Raw genomic sequence first — 20012 nt, forward strand, 5'->3', positions numbered from 1 at the left:
AGAAAAAATCCCAAATTTGATGAGACAAAGTTACAAATTAATAAGCCATTACAGGCACTGGAACCATGGGCTGACAAAATGCAAGGCCAACATGTGAGCTAACACCAAATAATACAGATACAAAGAGTTGTCTGTAATGCCAGCAAGAGCAAGATGACATTGTGTCCAGTTGCTCTACAGGTGTGTCTTCTACACCTGCTGGAGCATCAGCCCAAGTCAAGTCAACCTTATTATCATTCATCCACACGCACGGTATGCAGCTGAACGAAATGTAGTTTCTCAAGGACAAGCTGCTAAGAAATAGTGCAAGTAACAAAGACAATAGGCAAACAAACGAGACAGTGAGGGCTGGTGCGTCTTGAATGCAGTGAATATAAAATGTAGTTATGGAAAAATATATAAATATGGAATGTAATATACATATGAATTGTCCCTGCAAGTTTATATTAACATGAAATAACAGCCAGAATATAATGAAATTGCACGTTAGATAATAAATAAGGTAAATGTGCAAAGTGTCAGTGCAGGGTGGTCCCTTGTGTCCGGGGTTGTAGGAGTCGCCTTTGTCAATACTAGGATTTTTGTGGGACTTAAACTCAGTGTTGACAAAGGCCCGCATCATGGGAGCACAACAAGGTGGCCACAGAGGTTCACCCACATGTAATATCTAGAGTAAGTTTCTGTTGCCATTGGCCGTCAGGCTGTGGTTAATGTTGTACCGTGTCTAAAGTTCTGCAGGGTATGGATACAGGGCAGCTAAAACATCCTCTAGATAAGTAAAAAGGAGCGTTATGTTCAATCTACAGTCTCTTAAAGCCGCAGACTTTGGGAACTTCATGCATCTTTAATGGCCACACAGCTTCTGTATACTTCCTAAACCTTCTCTGCAGTTCATTACAGCGCCAGAGTTAATTCTGCTATGACACAATTAGCTTAGAAAGCCATTTTCCAGGAGTGCATCGAGCCTTTGTTGAGAGTGTAAAGTAGAATGGTATGGGAATGAAGAATAGCATGGCAAGAATAGAACACGCAGTGATTTAATTAGAATAGAGCAGCTTTGGAATGATGAATTTAGCAGCGCAATTTCCTCGACTTGGTTTCATCTTATCTTCCTCCAATGAATAACATGGAACAGAGGAGGATGAAATGAAGAGAAGAATTGGAATAGAGCGTCTCATAATGAAGTAGGTCTATTTTATTCCTGCAAAGAATTCGGCTTCTCTCGTAACAAAACATACAGAACAGGCCTTTGCTTTGCACTGAAGTGAGCCAGATTGAATCGCATCGGAATGAATGAAACTATTCTCCGTTCACAAGTGGGTAATTGTGTGCGCCTGCAGCGGCACCGGTGGCTCCCTGACACACGGCAAAAAATTCAACTGCGATAGTTTTGAGCTGCGTTCGCAAGCCCCCTAAACTCCCAGCACCCTTTGGCAACAGGTATGGGGTCGCCATGGCAACAGTGAGCTGTCAGTCGAGTGCGTATTAATGAGAGCTGTTTTGGAGCTGCTGCAGCTGCGTAGAAAGTAAAGGTCTGCACTGCACTCTCTGTGTGTTTACGTGTGTTTCAATGAGTCATGAGGGCATTTATGCATCTGTGTCTCCATCGATTAATGTGTTTGTGGCCCCACGAGTGTGTGTTCACGCATTTATGACTGTGGCTGTGTATGTTTGTGTTTGTGTGTGAGTGTGTGTGTGTGTGTGTGTGTGTGTGTGAGTGTGTGTGAGTGTGTGTGTCAGCTGTGAGCAGGTGTCAAAAATCCAGGCGGCCGCAGACTGGGTTGCAAATCAACCAATTAAGAAGAGAAGCCACAAGCCGCTCAGCCTGCAGTGTGAGCCTGGACAGCTGAACCACATGCACAATAACACACACACACACACACACACACACACACACACACACACACACACACACACACACTGTACTCTGTGTGGGTCAGTCTTCACCTCTGAGACAACAGCCTCTGTGGACTCACATGTCATGGAGAGTGTGTGTGCTTGCTTGATGTGTTACTATACCTTATCTCTTCTGTGTGTGATTGTTGTGCTTGTCTCTTTAACAGCAGCCCATTTCTGCCATGTATAAGACTGTTTGTTTTGCTGCAAATTTTACACCTAAGCAGATTAAATGCAGTTTTTTTATTGTTCAGCTAGAAAAACAAGTTGAAAATGGCAACATGGCGATGCTTAAAGCAAGGTTGCCTTTCGTAGTTCGTAAAAAATTGATACGTTGGAGATGCAGGATTTTCACAAGACAGCAGCAGGTGTGTTTCTGTGTGTTCAAGTCAGGCCTCGAGGTCCTCCCCTGAGGTCTTGCTACACTCCTAATCCGGATACCTGGAGCAGGGCTGCATTAACACAAGATACCCTGGATTCTCCTCGTCCTGCATTACACACACTCAGAGATACTGTCAAACTACAGACCACATGACAATGTGTCCAAACAAAGATGGATGGTCGGCTGGTAGAGCAGGCGCCCTAAGTCCTCGAGGCACTGATCGCAGGTTCGACACACGGTCATTTGGTGCATGTCATCCCCCACTCTCTACTCCCCCCCTTTTTCTGTCTCTCCTCAGCTGTCCTATAAATAAAGGCAACAAAGACAAATAATCTTAAACAAATATATAAAAAAAGAATATTTTCTAGCTTCTACGTGAAAGGAGAAAAATAGAAACAAAACAAACGCAAATACAACTAAATCCTTAAAATGCCTGTTTTGTTAATGGAGTTTTGAGTTCTACCAAATCTGATGCAAAGTCAGGATTGCAGGAGGATCTAAACATTGAGAAATTCAACTTGCATGTAGACAGCAATGACCTGTTTTTGTTTCTTGTCTTCGGCTCTGCTTGTTATCCCACTGCATGAAAAACAATGCTTTGTTTTGGGTCTGAACGCACCTTTATGAGATATGCACCAGTTTCATGTTAAGCAATTAGCTTTTGCAACTCTGTGAGGCAGTGAAGCTGCATAACCTCTGTGTGAAAGAATAATATTAACCCATTAACGTAATTTAATTGGTTGACTTTTTTTTTTCCACTTAGCACCAGTTTATGCTAAAAACTTCAGACCATACTGAGCTTTTTGCATGCACATACAGTGGTAGCAATCAGTGTTTGTGTGTTTGTGTGTGTGTCTGTGTGTATCACAGAGCGTGATGCAGAGAACACAGTCCTGGTTTGTGTCGGTGTGTGTGTTTGTGGTGCCGCTGTGTGTCCTCAGCCATTAGACTGCTGAGGGACCGAGTTATCTTTCATGGTGGGATGGAGGCTTCACACTGTCACTGGGGATGTTGTTACAAAGACATACTGAAGGCAGGTCAGCACTCACACACACATGCACACACACCTCCGCACTATACCTGTGCAGGAATGTTAATGCTGCTGTACAGATGTGTGCAGCGTCAGCGTCGTCTCACACAGACACTCATTCTTCACACACACAAAATACACATAATATGATTTCATTCGTGTAGAGAGAATTACACAAAGATTTATCATGCATCCTCTACATCTCAAAGTAGACTTAAACACACAATCCAACCGTAAGCATATGCACCAAAAAATATCTTCATGACCATGTAGGTTCACACACACACATACAGCTTTCTCCAGTGCTCTGTAACTAACAAGCCTCCATGCAGCGTGTGTAGCTTAGAGTTGAGTCCCTCAGGTGCACGGTGCAGCTTTAGCAGGATAAATCATGCAAACCTGAGCCGTATACTCATAAATCACCTCAGACTCTGTGTGAAGCGTGTTCGTATGTGCATGCATAATGTGCACACAAACCTGCAAGTTTTGTGGAGGTAGAAATGTCTGAGTGTGTGTGAATTGTTGTCTTTTTATAAATGCAGGTGTGCACGCATACATACATTTAATTTTCTAGGTGAGAATTTAAGATATATGTGGTTATATACGCTGTGTGTGTGTGTGTGTGTGTGTGTGTGTGTGTGTTAGCTTTAATAAGACGATGAAAAGGAGAAGTCCACCTCTGTGAAGCAGCAGGATCAGTGTAGACTCAGAACACATGACCAGTAGGTGCTGCTGTGGAGCTTAGATCGAAGGAGAGTCACACAGGTTTGTGTGTGAAAGTGTGTGCGTGTGTTTGTGTCATGTGTTTTCTCCTTCTGTTTCTGCACTCTTTGTGGCTGTAGTGTGAATGTGTGTGGGGATAAATACTGTAGGTGTGTGCTTCTGTTTTCAGATGTGAGAACATTTCATTGTTAACGTGCAGCCACTTTGCTATTGTGAGCCTTCGTCTGACACCTTCCCTCTTTTTCCAACTTTTCCATTTGTATTATTCTTTTCTGAACCTTTTTATTCTATCATTCACTTTTTGGCCTTTTGCTCCCGACTCACTGCTCTCTTTCTCAGGTGCTAATTCTTTTTGCTGGCTTTGCTCTCTTTCCCCACATTTCATGTTCTCTGGCTGCACATCTGATGTCCACATGTTGAACAGGATTTGGACACAGCCTTTAGTTACAGTAGACATATTTTTTCCCAAGTAACTAATGCAAGTTTCAAGTTTTACATTAATAGAATGCAAAAAAATAAATACTTTGACCACCATGTTCTTCACACGTTAGATTAAATATGCAACAGTGAAAAGAGGAATATTGAAACCTGACAAATAATCGTATTACTCTAACACTTACTTACTTCTGTAATAAGTCGACATTAAGACCTAAGATTGCACATAGCACTGTTAAAAGAAATGCTAGAGGCTGTGTTGGGTTGTTGTTGCAGGTAGCAGTAACATGATGGAATGTATTCCAGGAGATCTAATTTTGAGCAATGCATTAATGGGTTTCAACTCTTGTCTGTAACCGGAAAGTACTCATCGGTTCCCAAAGCTGTTAGACAATTGCAACTGTTCCCATAATGGTATGATTATATCCTCCGTCTCAATGATAATGAGGTAAACTACACCACTCAGTTTCCACATGTACTGTATAGTCTTTCTTTGCATAGTAGCAAACATTTATCCAGGTTTTTTCCAGACACACCTGCATTTCCCTGCTTTAGACTTCTGCATCAGAACAGTTGCTCAGCCAGTAGGGGGCCCCCACTGAAATAAAGGTTATATTTTGTCCTTTTTATGCCTTTATTTGAGAGTGGGAGGACAGTGGATGGAGTCGGAAACAGGGGAAGAGAGAGTGGGGACGACATGCCGCAAAGGGTCAAGGGTGGGAGTCAAACCCAGGGCCGCAGCATCGAGGACAGAGCCTGTAGTGATACACCATGACAAATAGGTGTTAACATCTCTGGTCCAGGTGAACTCCAGTCAACTTAATTTAACGTTTATTTAACACTGCAGCTGCATGTCGACAAATGAGGACCATTTAGGACCAAAGTGTAAATGCTGTCAAGTTGAGTCCACGAGCATTTTGAATAAAGTGACCCTCTGTTTTCATTATGTAATTGGTATTAACATGATTCTAACTGAAATGTTTTTCTGTTTATCACTAAGAAACAGTCTGAAGTATTTAGGTTTAATACGTTTTACAATAACAATAATTCTAAGGCCAGTTCAGATCAATGATTTGCAACGAGACTGGATGCAACTGCCAAAAGAATCCATCGACATCTGATCGTAAACGTTCTAAAACAACGCACTGACATACCCCACTACTTCTGCGTTAATACTATGACGTTAGTTAATACTATAACGTTTGTATTAGGCCCAGGTTACATGTATTAACTAGCTGGATTTCTGTTATCATTATAAAAAGAAGTGGATGACAGTGACAGTGACATGCTCACAATGTTAGCTGTAACACTGATTAATAGACGTGGAAGACAGACAGTTGGGAAAGAGAGGATCTGGAGCCGTCTTTGGCTACTGCAGCGACAGAGACAGGGTGCCTACGCCAACTTATGCTGTTTCCTGATTGGCTGAAGTGAAATAGCGACATCATTCAGTTCTAAAACTGCATTTGGAGATTTGACAAGTCAAATCTTCTGCAACTCCACGCAACGGCTTCAGACGCTCTGCAACTAACCAGTTCACACCGCTGCAATTTCCTCTGCAACATTCTAAAACTGTTTTGTTACGTTGTGAATCACTGATCTGAACTTTGCTTAAGAGTGCAAATGGCAGTAAGCATGTGCTTAATCAATGTTACGCTTATGAGGGGGTCCCTGGAAAATGTTCTCCCCTGTAAGGGGTCCCTGGCCCCTAAAGGTTTGAGAACCTCTGATTTAACACATTCGTTACATAAAAAAAACTTCAAGGGAGTACAAACACTTTGAATATGTGGAACTTGAAACTCCACACATCCTCACTAATATAGAAATCTTTCACTTTTACTGTCTGTCTTTCCTTTCCTCCCAGTCTCTCTGTCTCTCTCTATTGATCCCCATTTTCTCTCACATCCTCTCTTTATTTCTATTCTCCTCATTTCTCTCCCTCCTTCTCTCCTCCGCTCCTCATCGCCTTTGATCTTTTGGTTTTAATATGACAGAGCGCTGCGGGAGCCCAGATCCCTTCCAGCTGGGACGAGCAGGGTGAGGGAGCAGGAATAGAGAGATGGAGGGAAGATGAAAGGCGGCTCTGCCCCTCGTGAGGGTTTGCATTTTCCCTGAAGACATCTCTACCTCAGGGTGCAACCTGCCGTCAGGAATCCGCGCACACACGCGCAAGCACATTACTTGCTGTTCATCACCTGCTACCAATATCTAATTACACCTAAAATAGACCTGACCAGGTTGGACAGATGGTAGCTCTTTCATAAACATAATCCACCTCTTGATGTACAGGAAAGGTTCGATACGCATAAAGCCTCAAATCAAAGATAGCAATCTGACTTCTGTAAACCTGCTCTGCTCTGCAGGTTTATCATTAGTGCGGAGAGAATGAACAAGAGATAAGACATTGGCAGGTGAAAGGAGAGAGGAGAGAGAGGAGTGTTTTTGTGGAGGAGTTTATCAGAGGTCTGTAAAACGATCAAAGGCAGACAAGAACGATGACAACAGCAGGTGTCAGCTGTTATCAGCCGAATCTGAAGGATCTGACAGAAGAGGGATGGAGCTGATTATTGAGGCCTCACACGCTCTGACAATGAAAGCCTGCAAATGGAGCACAGTCAGAGAGATTCTGTGTCTGGAGGGTCAAACGAACCAGAAGCATTTATTCAAAGCTCGGGAAATCTTGTTCAGACAAATTTATACGTTTGCAGATGAGATATGCTGTGATAATGTCACATCGTTTTCTGAGCAATTTAGATTAATTCATCATCAAGACTTGAACTTGTAACGATTCTAATGCCAGATTTAGATGGATTTTCTTACACAGAAGCATAGATAAAAACAACAAATATTCTATCTCTTTAAAGGAAAAATCTCTCAAAGATTTGCATAAATGTCTGTTAAGTCACTATCGCAGAATCTGGAAGGATCGCAGTCTCTGCAAGTGTTGCGAGTAAACAGTAATCTACTATGGCTGAACAAACAAAGAAAAGATGGATGACTACAGATACAACTTCAACAAGAAGTGAAAATCCAAAGAAAAAGGAACGAAAGCGAAAGAAAGGAAAGCAACCGCCAGCGAGGAAAATCAAGAGTTACAACCGGAGCCAACCGTGGACGTCACACATGCAGCACTGTCTGGATATCTGGGAAGTGTGCTTCCGCAATTACCGTTTATTGTCACAGGTGCCGCCAAAGAGAACTGAGATTTTCGAGAGTACCAACCACTGCTGGCTGATGGAAAACACGTCACTAACTGGGTGCCGCGTGTGAGTTTTTCTGTGAAAGTCGCCACAAACACCCAGTCTGTAATACTGCAAATGCAAAGGCTTTCATCAGTGAACCATCGGCTCAATCACCATTGTGTTACCTCATTCGGCGATAGAGAGAGACTTAACAGAAATTTATTTAATTAAAAATCTTCCAGATTATTACCTTAATGCACAATCCCATCAACACTGATAAATCAATACGTTAGTAAGGGCCTAAAAGTATTTTGAGCCAGAAGTGTCAGCACATTCAAGAATTTATCATGTTAAATATTTGGTGTTTTTCCCTCCTTTTAAACTCCTAAATTTATAGATATAAATAGTATGGATTACCTGTTGAAAATGAGAAGCTGACTGCTGAGATACAGCCCTTACGAAATGTTTACTTCAAATTAAAGAGTACTTATGACTCACTTCCTGTTTCATGTATCTCATGTTTGACGCACTGGAAAACGTTGCCAGCAGTACAAACAAAGTCACTTTCTGTCTGCAGGCTGTCAATCACTTTGTTGGAGTCAGACCCATTGATAGCAGTGACAGGCTTAAAACATAACTTTATAGATACAGCCACCATCAGGCTGATGGTCTTGTTGTCTTTTAAGGAAACATTGAGGTTTCATAACCAGTTAAGAACTCCTCACACTACATTTAAACCTAAATTACATAGAGAAAAAGTGACTAGAAGTATTATCTAAGTAACTTTCTGGAGTTTGTTAACACTTTACTAAGCGCATGAGTCATCACTTGTGCTGTGCCTGTACATGCACAGCTGTGCAGGTGTTTCTGCTGAAGGTGCAGCACTCTGCTGCAGAGCTGTGCGGCAGACGTGGAGGCAGAGGATACAGAGCATGTGTGTGACTTTTAGTGATTTCTCCCTGACTTGTTTATATAGACACACTCTTCTCAGCAGCCATTACAGTTGGAGTCGGTCAGAATAATTGCCTGCAATCTGACAACTCTGTGTGTGTCTTTTTGTGTCTGTGTGGTGCTTGTCACCATTATCCATAGCCTCCTTCCTCTCAGAGGGGTAGTTTGGTCAGCGTTGGCTGCTGTTTTGCTCCATAGCAGCAGTTCCATAGGGACTCTCATCTCGGTAAACGGTGCATCACATAACAAGCTGTGTGACCCGCCAGAGTCCACCATGGTCACCTCTGTGTTGAGGGCATATAGCAGATGCAATATGAGCTTTAGTCCTGCAGCACCTCCAAAAGTTCTGATGAAACAACACACACTTTTTTAAATGCTGTTTGTGTCTTTGTGTGTGGCAGCAAAATCAAGCACCAGTTGGATCACAACACATCATAAAGAAGTCAGATTAATTATATTTAGCTTTCAGCTTAGAGACATTTAGAATAGTACAGTGTGTATTTTTTATACCTGCTCTTTGTGGGGGTCGGTGTTGATGTGCTCATTGAACTGAAAAATCACACTCGCACAGAAACATCCCACGTGCCCTGAACACACCGACTGTTTTCTGTGCAGGTGGCTGTGGTGAAATATCCCAGCTTACCTCGCAATAAATTTATCAGCACAGTAAGACTTTTATGGTTCTAACTCTGAAACCAAAAAAGCCCTCAAACCTCCAGATAACAGAAATGTTTCCACATCCTCCTCCTCCCTCACCTATCTTTGGACATTTTTATATGAAAACTAACTTTTTTTACAAGTTCCCCTGAAGACAAGTATGTACAAATATTCTGCTATGATTAATATTTTGTTTTACATGGTTTTTCCAGTTAGAAAGCAATACATGAGAAAAAGTAAATGTGCTTTCAGCTCCTTTTAACAGTATTTCTATCATCCACCATGTCAAAAGGTGGCCAGTGGGTAGTGGAAATCCAAAGTGACGCGGGACTATATTTAAAGTGATAGTGATGAGGTAACACAATGGTGATTGAGCCTATGGCCCACTGATGAAAGCCTTTGCATTTGCAGTATTACAGACTGGGTGTCTGTGGCGACTTTCGCGGACAAAATCCCAAGCAGCGCCCAGTTAGTGACGCGTTTTCCATCACCCAGCAGTGGTTGGTCTGCCAGAGAGGGTAGGCGGAGCTAAGCGGCTGCTTTTCCGCTCTTCGTAAGTGTTGCGAGTAAACAGTAATCTACTATGGCTGAACAAACAAAGAAAAGATGGATGACTACAGATACAACTTCAACAAGAAGTGAAAATCCAAAGAAAAAGAAACAAACTCGACGTTCAGATGAAGCAAACAGTCTGAAAAGGAAAGCGACCGTCAGCCAGGAAAATCAAGAGTTACAACCGGAGCCGACCGTGGACGTCACACATGCAGCACTGTCTGGATATCTGGGAAGTTTGCTCCCGCAATTACCGTTTATCGCCACAGGTGCCGCCAAAGAGAACAAAACTGAGATCTTTCATTCGTTCAGCCTGCAGCTTGGAAAACAGCAACATTATCCCTTCTGAATCATGTTTGGCTGTTTTAAAGCTGAACTAGCAAACTTGTGTGTAACACAATGAGGAGTGCTGTTGCACAGAATCAATAACAAAGAGCAGTGAAGCTGTTCTGGAGGCTCATGATGGCCTCACACCTTCCTATAACACCCTCTGTTGCTTTTGCCTTTAATTTGTCACCTAACAAATATGGGTCCCACTCGCTGTTTCTGCTTTCTATGCAGAAATGAGTTCGCTATCTTAGCAGTGTGTGTGTGTGTGTGTGTTTGTGTGTGCATGCTTCATCCATCCCAGTTGACACAGAGATCCGTCTCCCATATGGGTTGCATATGCTGTAAATACACATGCACATGTTTTTGCAAACTTTCCTCTCCCTCCTTCTTTTCCATCCAGCTCACCCTCCTGTACTCGTACTGTCCTACTCCCACACACACGCACTGTCTCCCTCCACCTGTGTCATGTTTGACAATGTCAGGAGGAGCCAAGTCAAGCCGACTCTGTCAGTGTGTGTTGGACGGAGGCCTACGTCAACGTTCAGCCCGACTCCGGCTGATTACTGTCTAAATAATCCATCCACTCCGCTGGAATGCCAGACAGCCTGAGAGGGCCTCGGCGGGGTTAAAGGAGGATATTTAGACAGTAGGACCGCAAGATGTAGTATCATGAGAGCACAATAATTGGGAGAACTTTTGGGAATTTAAGTTAAATTTTTAAACAGAAACTTTTTTCCTGTGGTAACCAAAAACCAGAGTTTTAAATGTCAGCGCGTCCCAGAATCCCCTCAGGTTTCCACATGGGAGTTCTCAAAGCGTTGTTGTCCTTTGAACGAGCTCAGTCATGACTTTCTGTTCCCCTGCGTGATGTGCCTCTGTCCGTCTCACTGTCTGCCGCTCTGTCATTCTCTTTGAGGCGATCTCTTTCTGTCTACCTGTTCTTTTGTGTTCTCCACTCTTTCATGTCTCCGTCCCACCACTCCCATCTCCGCTGCTCTCTCAGGAGAAATACTTTCTAAAGCTCGTCTCACTGATTTGAGTATTTTTAAATCGAGGATATACTTTCATTAAATATAGGAAAGAATCATAAAGTATGCCTTTCCTCGTCTGCTGAATCAAATGCACCCCAACATGTCAAAAACAGCTGCCATTCACACGTTCTGCGATAACATTTTGAGCGACACTGAGCGAGCTCTCAGGGGACATCACATCCTGTAATGTGAGTTTTTAAATTGCTTAGATTCCTGACAAGTCCTCCATTGTCTGTAATTTCTGAGAAAATTGCAGTGCATATTCCGCTGTTTCAGTCTCCCTCCATCAACCCGATCCATTCTGAATGAATTGGATCGTTAAAATTGCAGTTGTATTTGGTGAATTGCTTCAGCAGCACTGCGGTAATTTAGGATGTGGCAGAAGTCTCATTTTTAACATGCAGTTAGTGTTTCTGCCTGCGGTGCTTCTGTGAGGTACGCAGACACAGCTGGGAAAAAAACAGGATATCTGCACACTAAACTTGACTGAGGGAAGGGAATATAACATGTTGACATATTTCCCCTGTATAGGATACCGTGTATAATCTGCTGCTATAACAGCCTCTCCTCTGAATGATTTGATCTCTCAGCCTCAAGAGCATGACATGTTGAACAGTGATGTTGACTGAGTAAGTCCTGCTTGCAATCTGCATTCCTGTTCATGCCTTATATGTTGGATGGGGTTTAGGTTTAAGCTCTTCCGCACCAAACTGGAAACAGCTTCCTCATAGGCCTGGTTCTACCCACAGAGACATTGTCATGTGATATTGGTAACTGAACCCCAAATCTATAGACAAACAAATTAAGGAGCAGTGTTGTCTTAAATATAATTGGTATGCTTTTGTATAACATTTCATGTCTTCATTGCAACACAGTGGCCTAAACCATGAAAAGTAGTCCCAGTACACAAGTATGATGTTGTTACTAAAGATGTTGTTATACTTTGCCCATGATTTCTATGTTGTAAGTCTAATGTAATGGGAAACACGGCATGTTAAAGTTGTACTCTTGAAGATCTCAGTTTTGTTCTCTTTGGTGACACATGTGGTGATAAACGGTAATTGCAGGATCCCAGATATCCAGACAGTGCTGCATGTGTGACGTCCACGGTTGGCTCCGGTTGTAACTCTTGATTTTCCTGGCTGACGGTCGCTTTCCTTTTCAGACTGTTTGCTTCATCTGAGCGTCGAGTTTGTTTCTTTTTCTTTGGATTTTCACTTCTTGTTGAAGTTGTATCTGTAGTCATCCATCTTGTCTTTGTTTGTTCAGCCATAGTAGATTACTGTTTACTCGCAACACAGCAGCCGCTTAGCTCCGCCTACCCTCTCTGGCAGACCAACCACTGCTGGCTGATGGAAAACGCGTCACTAACTGGGCGCCGCTTGTGATTTTGTCCGCGAACGTTGCCACAGACACCCAGTCTGTAATACTGCAAATGCAAAGGCTTTCATCAGTGGGCCATAGGCTCAATCACCATTGTGTTGCCTCATTCGGCGATAGATGAACACTTAACATTTATTTAGATGAAAACCTTCGAGATTATTACTTTAAATACTGTATAAGTGGTATGCTTTTGTATAACCTTTCACTTAATTGCAACACAGTGGCTTAACCATGAAAAGGAGCCAAAGACCATTTGGAAATGTTGTATTTTTAATAAAGATGTCCAAATACTTTGGCCATGATTTCTATGTGTACATATATCTAACATATGTGGCGAAACATTCCACGAAATGTGATGCTAAACAAATTCGATAAACTTTCTGGAGGATGAATGTCAAAAACACTTTTACATTGAAAATATTGAAATATGTTTTCGAACATAGAATAAGATCCTGCAATAATAATTTGTATCTACCACTAAAGACACGTGCATGTGTATACGTACAGAGGATCTCAAGAACTGACATGTTTTGCATGACGCAACCAGATACACAGGCTTACACTTAAGTTTAGATAATACCTTCTCTTTCAAAGTCACCTGCGTGCAGAGACGAGCCCTTTCCTCCTGCTGTCTCTCTGTTTTCTGCGTGGCCCTAACACCAAACCAAACACACACAAACAAATGGCAGCCAGGATGATATAAACTCCGATAACGTCTCCTTAGCTCAATGAATCCTCGAGTTATTGACGACGCCGTCTCTCCGTCTGGATCCCATTATCAAAGTGTCTTCAAAGGAGACTAATTGAATTAGCGCGGGGATCTGTAATTGAAAGCTTGCTTTTAATGATGCATTGTGGTCTCGCGCTGAGCTGAGCGTCGACATTAATCAAGCGTCTCTGCGTCATGACAGATTGGACTGTGTTGTGCACTGCGGCATAGACTTTATCAAGGGCATCAAGTTTATTTGATGCTAAGAAAGTCACCACAACTCATTCTGTTCATCACCCACACTTTGCAGGCAGTAAACTTAAGCAGAAGTCGAGACATTTGAGACTGGAAAGCTCTTTTTTTTGAAAAACTCTGCACAACAATTCAGCTAAATTACACCAATAACACTGACAGCCGTCACAGCTGGTTATCAGCCTGACATCCTACACCAGCATCAGCAGCCACAATCTCTGACCTCGGCGACTGACCCCGTAAATAAGACATAGAAGGTGGTGTACACTGATGTTTGATCATTACATCCTCTGACACAATGAAATGTGTCTGTGTCTGCTCAGGCGTGCTGCAGTGAAGCCTCTGAGTGCTTTCAGCGAGTGTTTAGGTGGAAATCTGAAGATAGGCTGTCTGTGAGACGGGCGCACCTGGAGCTGTGTGTGTGTGTGTGTGTGTGTGTGTGTGTGTGTGTGTGTGTGTGTGTGTGTGTGTGTGTTGTCTCAAATCCCAAGAAATGTGCAGGTCACACACTCACTGACCCAGAAGCTATTTTTGCATCACTGGTCTTTTTCCGTCTTTGTGCTGCTTTTTCTTTGAAGTACTAAAATCATTTTGCTTTATTTTGGCGGGGCAAGTCACCGATATATTCCTGTGCAGTGAAATACCCAGATAAAGGTCAATCTTAGAACACCTGTGGTGAGCTTCAGAAGCATGTTTGGTCACGGACATTTCTGTATGACGATGGTGTGGATTGGAACATAAGTTGGACTCTTCATCTTACATCTAGCTCTCTCTGTTTGAAACTCCGAGCCAGATGGTGCGAAGTAGCCTCCAGGTTAGAGGTTAGAGTTTAGGGCTAATTTATAGTCTCTGGTTCTGTGTTTCATCCGGTCGTGGACATATGGAGCTCCGCTGGAGAGAGAACAGATACCGGTTAGCAGTGATGGATGTCTGAGCTTGCGTGCCTCTGTGTGTGTGCGTGTCTGTGGTAAACATGTGTTTTTTGTCCTCATGGCCTGTGCAATTTCCAGTGAGAAAGGAATGAGCGCGTATATATGTGAAGTCTTTTGGATTGTGCACATGCAAAAGTTGTGTTTTTGCTCACAATTTCATACTTATAGGGTCCACTGTGGCTGGTGCTAATTAAAAGGAAAACATAAATTAGAGTTGCTTGCATTTGAACTCTTAAGCTGCTTTCCCACTGGTCCCGCTAACACCCGGCTTTTTTGCTTAGTGGGAAAGGTTACAATTCAGGCATTCAGACACGGGTCAAATGACTCTGCAGTAGATCCGGGGCAATTATTGCTTCGGCTCCCATCGGCATTGATAGAAACTCAAAACCCGTGTCGACACGCTCATCTCCTCCCGTTTCCCGTGATGCTGTGCTCTGTCGGTAACTTCTGCGACTCCTCATCATCTCAGCTAAAAATTCCGCCTGTCTCCGTCCGAGCAGCGCTCAAACATCATTCCGAATTTGTCGGTGCCGAGTTTGATAAACAGACTGAATGAGTAATAGATACAGCAAAGACCTAACCACCGTTACGTCTTCACTGGTTACTAACCCTGTCTCCGGCGTGTTTGTGACGTCAGACGTAGACGCAGCAGAAAAGAGACTGACAGGAGTATACTTCACTGGCAATGGGAAAAGAGACAATCGGCGGGTCTTCCCAGGTTGGAAAAACCTGCGTCAACGTGCTAATTTTGTTGGGAAAGCGGTATTAGAGTTGGGGTGCTGGTTTAGCTCAGTTCGTAGAGCAGGTGCCCAATGTACCCCGACATACTGATCGTAGGCTCCACTCCAGTTCCCACTCTCTACTCCCCACCTTTCCTGTCTCTCTTCAGCTGTCCGACTGAATAAAGGCTGTCAAAATTGCAAATAAACTCCTGCACACTGTCCAACTTGCAGAAAATACATTTATTTGCTTGCAACGTTTCGGTGCTCGACCTTGTTATATAGTGGCACACTGTACGTTGGACACTGTGTGGGAGTTTACTTGCAATTTTGACAGATTTTTTTCTATCCTATGAAACAGATTTTTCTCTGCTATTGAATAAAGACAAAAGCCAAATAAATAAATAAATAAACTCTAAAAGTCGGGGAACACTCAAAAGTTGGGCAGGATGTTGCTAAAACAACCTGATCAAAGAGAAAGTGAACACGACTGCACATCTGGCTAAATATTCTTTAGCTGTCGATACCCAAGAAGTATGGAGGGTTGATGCACAGCTGTGCTTATACCAGCCTGCATGCTCTGATATAAATGTCCTGATTTAAGGTGAAAGCCATCCTCACATTCCACCAGATTAAACTTTAAACTTGAGTATCTGCCAGTTTACACCCTGTGATCCTACTTTGCTCATTATGTTCTTCTGTTGTTGTGAAATGCTACACGCTGTGAGACGTATCATTTTATGCATTGGTGCTTATTTGAACTCTGGCTTGATGTTATTGGCGTTGTCAGCAGCCGACTCGACGGCGTTTCAGCGTTTTTTTCTCACTGTTGCGTTCGTTTTCACTCACCAGAGGTTGTCAGTCTGGAGACGAGCAGCCTCAGCATCAAACCTAATGATAATAAACTTTCTGGACAAGTGGTCGTTCGTATTTAAGAAGATTTAGGTTTTAAAAGATCATCGTGATTCAAAGAGATGATCGGAGCCGTTTGCGATGCTGTAGCTTTTTCTCTCCAACCGTCTCATTCAAGATTTATTTAACATGAAAATATTAGCATTTTGTCTCGAGAGCATCGGCAGGAACTCTAGAAAGCTGATCTCCGTTCCTGAAAATAAGTCTCCTTCCTCTCCATCTCTGTCTGCATGCATGCATCCACATCAGTTTGTAAGTGACAGCGTGGTCAAAGTAGCAGGAAAGGGGGAGCGGGCAGCACTTCATTAAAGTGCAGCATTACTCCACTCACTCTCTCTCCTATACGTACACACACACACACACACATATACACACTGGGCGCAGACCACTTCATTTAGTCTGAGAGATAGAAAGGACAGGCCCCAATGGATTCTCCCATTAATCTTTAATGAGCCCCCAGGCCTGAAAACTGCCCGCCTGCCTCTCCTTCTCCACATCCAGGAAACAAACAATGACTCGGCTGGAAAACACATCGGCGGCTCGTACCTGCCTGCCCGCCCGTCTGCCTGCCAGCCATTAACCCCCCAGCTCAGGCCTGAATTATTAATGCGGCTATCTGTCTGTCGGCTCGCCCGGCCCACACCCAGGACCGGGAATGGGCGAAGTCTTGATGGTGTGGTTGGGAAAAGTGTGGGGAAGGAGTGTCTGCTGCTGGACTGTGAAGGGGGAAATAAGAGCTGATTGGTTCATCTGTCAATCAAACTGCTGCAGTCAGCGCAAGTTTTTGCTAATGTCTGTCTGGGAACATGTTCTGTTTTCCTCCTTATTATATTCTGCATTGTTTCCTTATTTTCTCTCTCTGTCCTGTTTTTCTTTTCTTCTCTTTCTTTCTCTTCTTTTGTTCTGATTTTCTTCTTTCTCTCTTCGTTCTTCTGGTCTGATCTTCTTTTCCTTCTTCTTCTCCTCTTCCTCCTTCTTCTTCTTCTTCTTCTTCTGCTTCTCCTTCTTCTTATTGTTATTCTTCTTCTCCCTCTCCTCCTCCTCCTTCTTCTTCTGCTACTACTACCTCTTGTTCTTGTCTTTCTTCTCCCCCTCCTCCTCCTTCTTCTGCTACTCTACTCCTTCTTCGTCTTCTTCTTCTACTACTACCTCTTGTTCTTGTTCTTCTTCTCCCTCTCCTCCTCTTCCTCTCCTCCTTCTTCTCCTCCTCCTCCTCCTTCCTCTACTACTACTACCCCTCCTCCTCCTCCTCCTCCTCCTCCTCCTCCTCCTCCTCCTCCTCCTCCTTCTGCTACTACTACTTCTTCTTCTGCTACTACTACCTCTTCTTCTTCTACTACTACTACCTCTTCTTCTTCTACTACTACTACCTCTTCTTCTTCTTCTATTACTACCCCTTCTTCTCCTCCTCCTCCTCCTCCTCCTCCTCCTAATAACAGACCATGTTGCAAACATATTACCATGAATAAATTACGCTTACTCTTCTATCACCAGGCTTTCGTCTGCTTTACAGCTACAGGTTCAGTGTTCTGTAAACAAACAGGGACATTGTCCACCACCTACAGCCCAGCCACACTTGTTTTTGTTCAGACCGTGATTCCTTTATACCACAAACAGGAGCAGACTGTCATTTTTCCCGAGCAAATGGACCTGTAACCTTTAGTCGGAGCAGATGGTGGAAAGAATGAAAGGCAGACTGAAAAATCGTTTCCATCAGCTCAGGTTCAAACTTCAGTCTCGACCTTGAAAACGGCAGTTTCTCACAACGAGGCCCGTTTTGTGCTTTTCTGATGCTTCGGATTGAAGCACAGATTAGTCAATCTTGTTTTCGTGTTGGCTTTATAGAGTTTGTTTTTGGGGAACTTAAGCACCTCTGCTCAGACACATGTGCCAAATGAGCACCTCCATCTGCTGATAAAGATCATGTAATATGATCCAAAGCTGCAGTACAGCTACTACACGAGTCTTTATTTCCCTACCGTTCCGTTATGTTCTTCTGTCAGGGCGTGTGGGGAAGGGAAAAGAAAAGCACTGCAGCAGATGAAGGTTTATAATAACACTGGCCTTTTGTACTGCTTTAAATGAAGATATTACACTGTACACACATTCTTTACAGCCCACTCTGTTGATAATGGCGTCTCTGTGATTTTACTTCCATCTCCATCGCCTGCTTCACCTTTTCCCTTTATTATCTTTTCATTCTTCCTCTCCCGTCTTGCGTGCTGACACACGCACACATGCACACACATTTTCTTTCTGCCCGTAGAATAGAATTGTCAGCGTGCAGCCAGATTCCTCAGAGATGGTGCATATTGAAATAAAGGGCCTGCGTGTGCTGTGATGAATGTCGATCTCATTTACTCCTCCTCAGATAGCTCCCCTCCTCTCCCTCTCTGAAGGCCGGCTGCCTCACTTCCTCGTCTCCTGATAAATATTGAATAGTCTTGGATGTGTTTGTTGGGCGTCTTTAGTTATTTTTCCTTTGCACAGCCCAATAAGTGTTATAAAATGTCTGTGATTTGGTCTTGTGTGTGAGGCTCCTTCATATTTTAAACAGAAGATGCTTCCAACAGTACAAATAGATAAATTATAGGCTTTTACACTACTGTGGAATACTATTTTGACCATTTTAAGAAGGGAAAGTCGTCATAATTTCACTTTCTTGAAGCCTTTTATGGTGCTGTTAAAAGTCTTAGAATACGGTGGTGCTTTCTGCTGATCCGAGAAATGTCTTTTTTATGGTCTTATGTGGTCTTCTTCCACACTGAGGCAATTTTGAGCACATTTAGTCTTGTTTGAGAGAACCTGTCGACTCTAAAAGGAAGCTTTAAGTCTTTGAAAAACCTTCACAGTCGTAGCTTTCTATGGCTTCAATCTACAAACATACTTCTAACATAGGTAATGACATGAACAAGATCTGTGTAAGCTGCTCGTAAGGCTTGCTAAGGACAGTCTGCACTTTAAGCTAGCAGGTTCTAAATTGAGAGACAAGGGCAGCAGGATTTATAGTTCTCACGCATGTACGCACTCATGCTGTCCTGTAGCTGTGCGTCCTCCAGGCGACTAGTGTGTCATGGCAACTGTACGGCAGCCACGGTAACGGCAGGCTCATTTTCATACTGATGAGGCGGCCTGGTTGCCGGGGAGGCCTGCGCTGCTTCTGCTGCTTCTGCTGCTGGCTCGTCGCTCCTCTCCGGTGTCGCCCTGAAATTTTAATGACCTTCTTTCTCTGCTTCTCATTTTTCTCCTCTTTGCTCTCACTGCCATGTCTCTGTGTGTGTGTGTGAGAGTGTGTGTGTATGTTTGTTTCTCAGCTTCAGCATTCTAACAGACATGCACCAAGTGTCCAGAGTAAATATAAGAGGAGAACAATGACAATGTAATTTTAAAGGCACAAGAGTTTTTGAAGGGAATGTATTTTTGTACCGATGGAAGACCTCCTCCGATCTGCTCATCTCGGCTTCATCAGGTCAGCCACTCGGACGTATTTTTAGGGACTAAAGAAACAATGTGGGGAAATCCTGCCTGGAGCAGCTGCACAAAATCAACCACATCATTGCTTGATTGTGCTGACTTGGGGAATTTTTATTGTCGTAGTGTACGATTGGTTCACACCTTGGAAGACTCACAAAGCTGTCAATGGAAAGACGAGCACGTTGGGCTACCAGGGTCGACATTCGGTCATCTTTAGTCGTCAAGCAGTCAGTAATCGGCGGCCTTAGACGGCACTCGTCAGCCTTCGTCAACAGCTTTGTTGTTTGATTGCACATGTCAGCCAGAGGTGGTGCCTGTTATTGACAGATTTAACTGATTGGCTGTTTAGCTAACAAACTATTGCACAAGAAGAGAAATGTAAGCAAGCGCAGTCCTCTGGGTTTTGTCTTTTGAGTGATGAATGCAGACGAACACCACCTGCTGGAATGGAGAGTTATTTCC

General features: G+C 43.3%; 1 protein-coding gene across 3 annotated transcripts in view; it reads left to right on the top strand.

The window, feature by feature from the left end:
* Positions 1 to 20012, top strand: part of pard3ab (par-3 family cell polarity regulator alpha, b) — a 269729-nt gene that overhangs the window by 108751 nt on the left and 140966 nt on the right. The window lies entirely within an intron of this gene.

Source organism: Semicossyphus pulcher, unplaced genomic scaffold (genome assembly GCF_022749685.1).
Source record: "Semicossyphus pulcher isolate SPU_LCO1_2020_fin unplaced genomic scaffold, fSemPul1.0.p SCAF_7, whole genome shotgun sequence".
NCBI classification, from domain to species: Eukaryota; Metazoa; Chordata; class Actinopteri; order Labriformes; family Labridae; genus Semicossyphus; species Semicossyphus pulcher.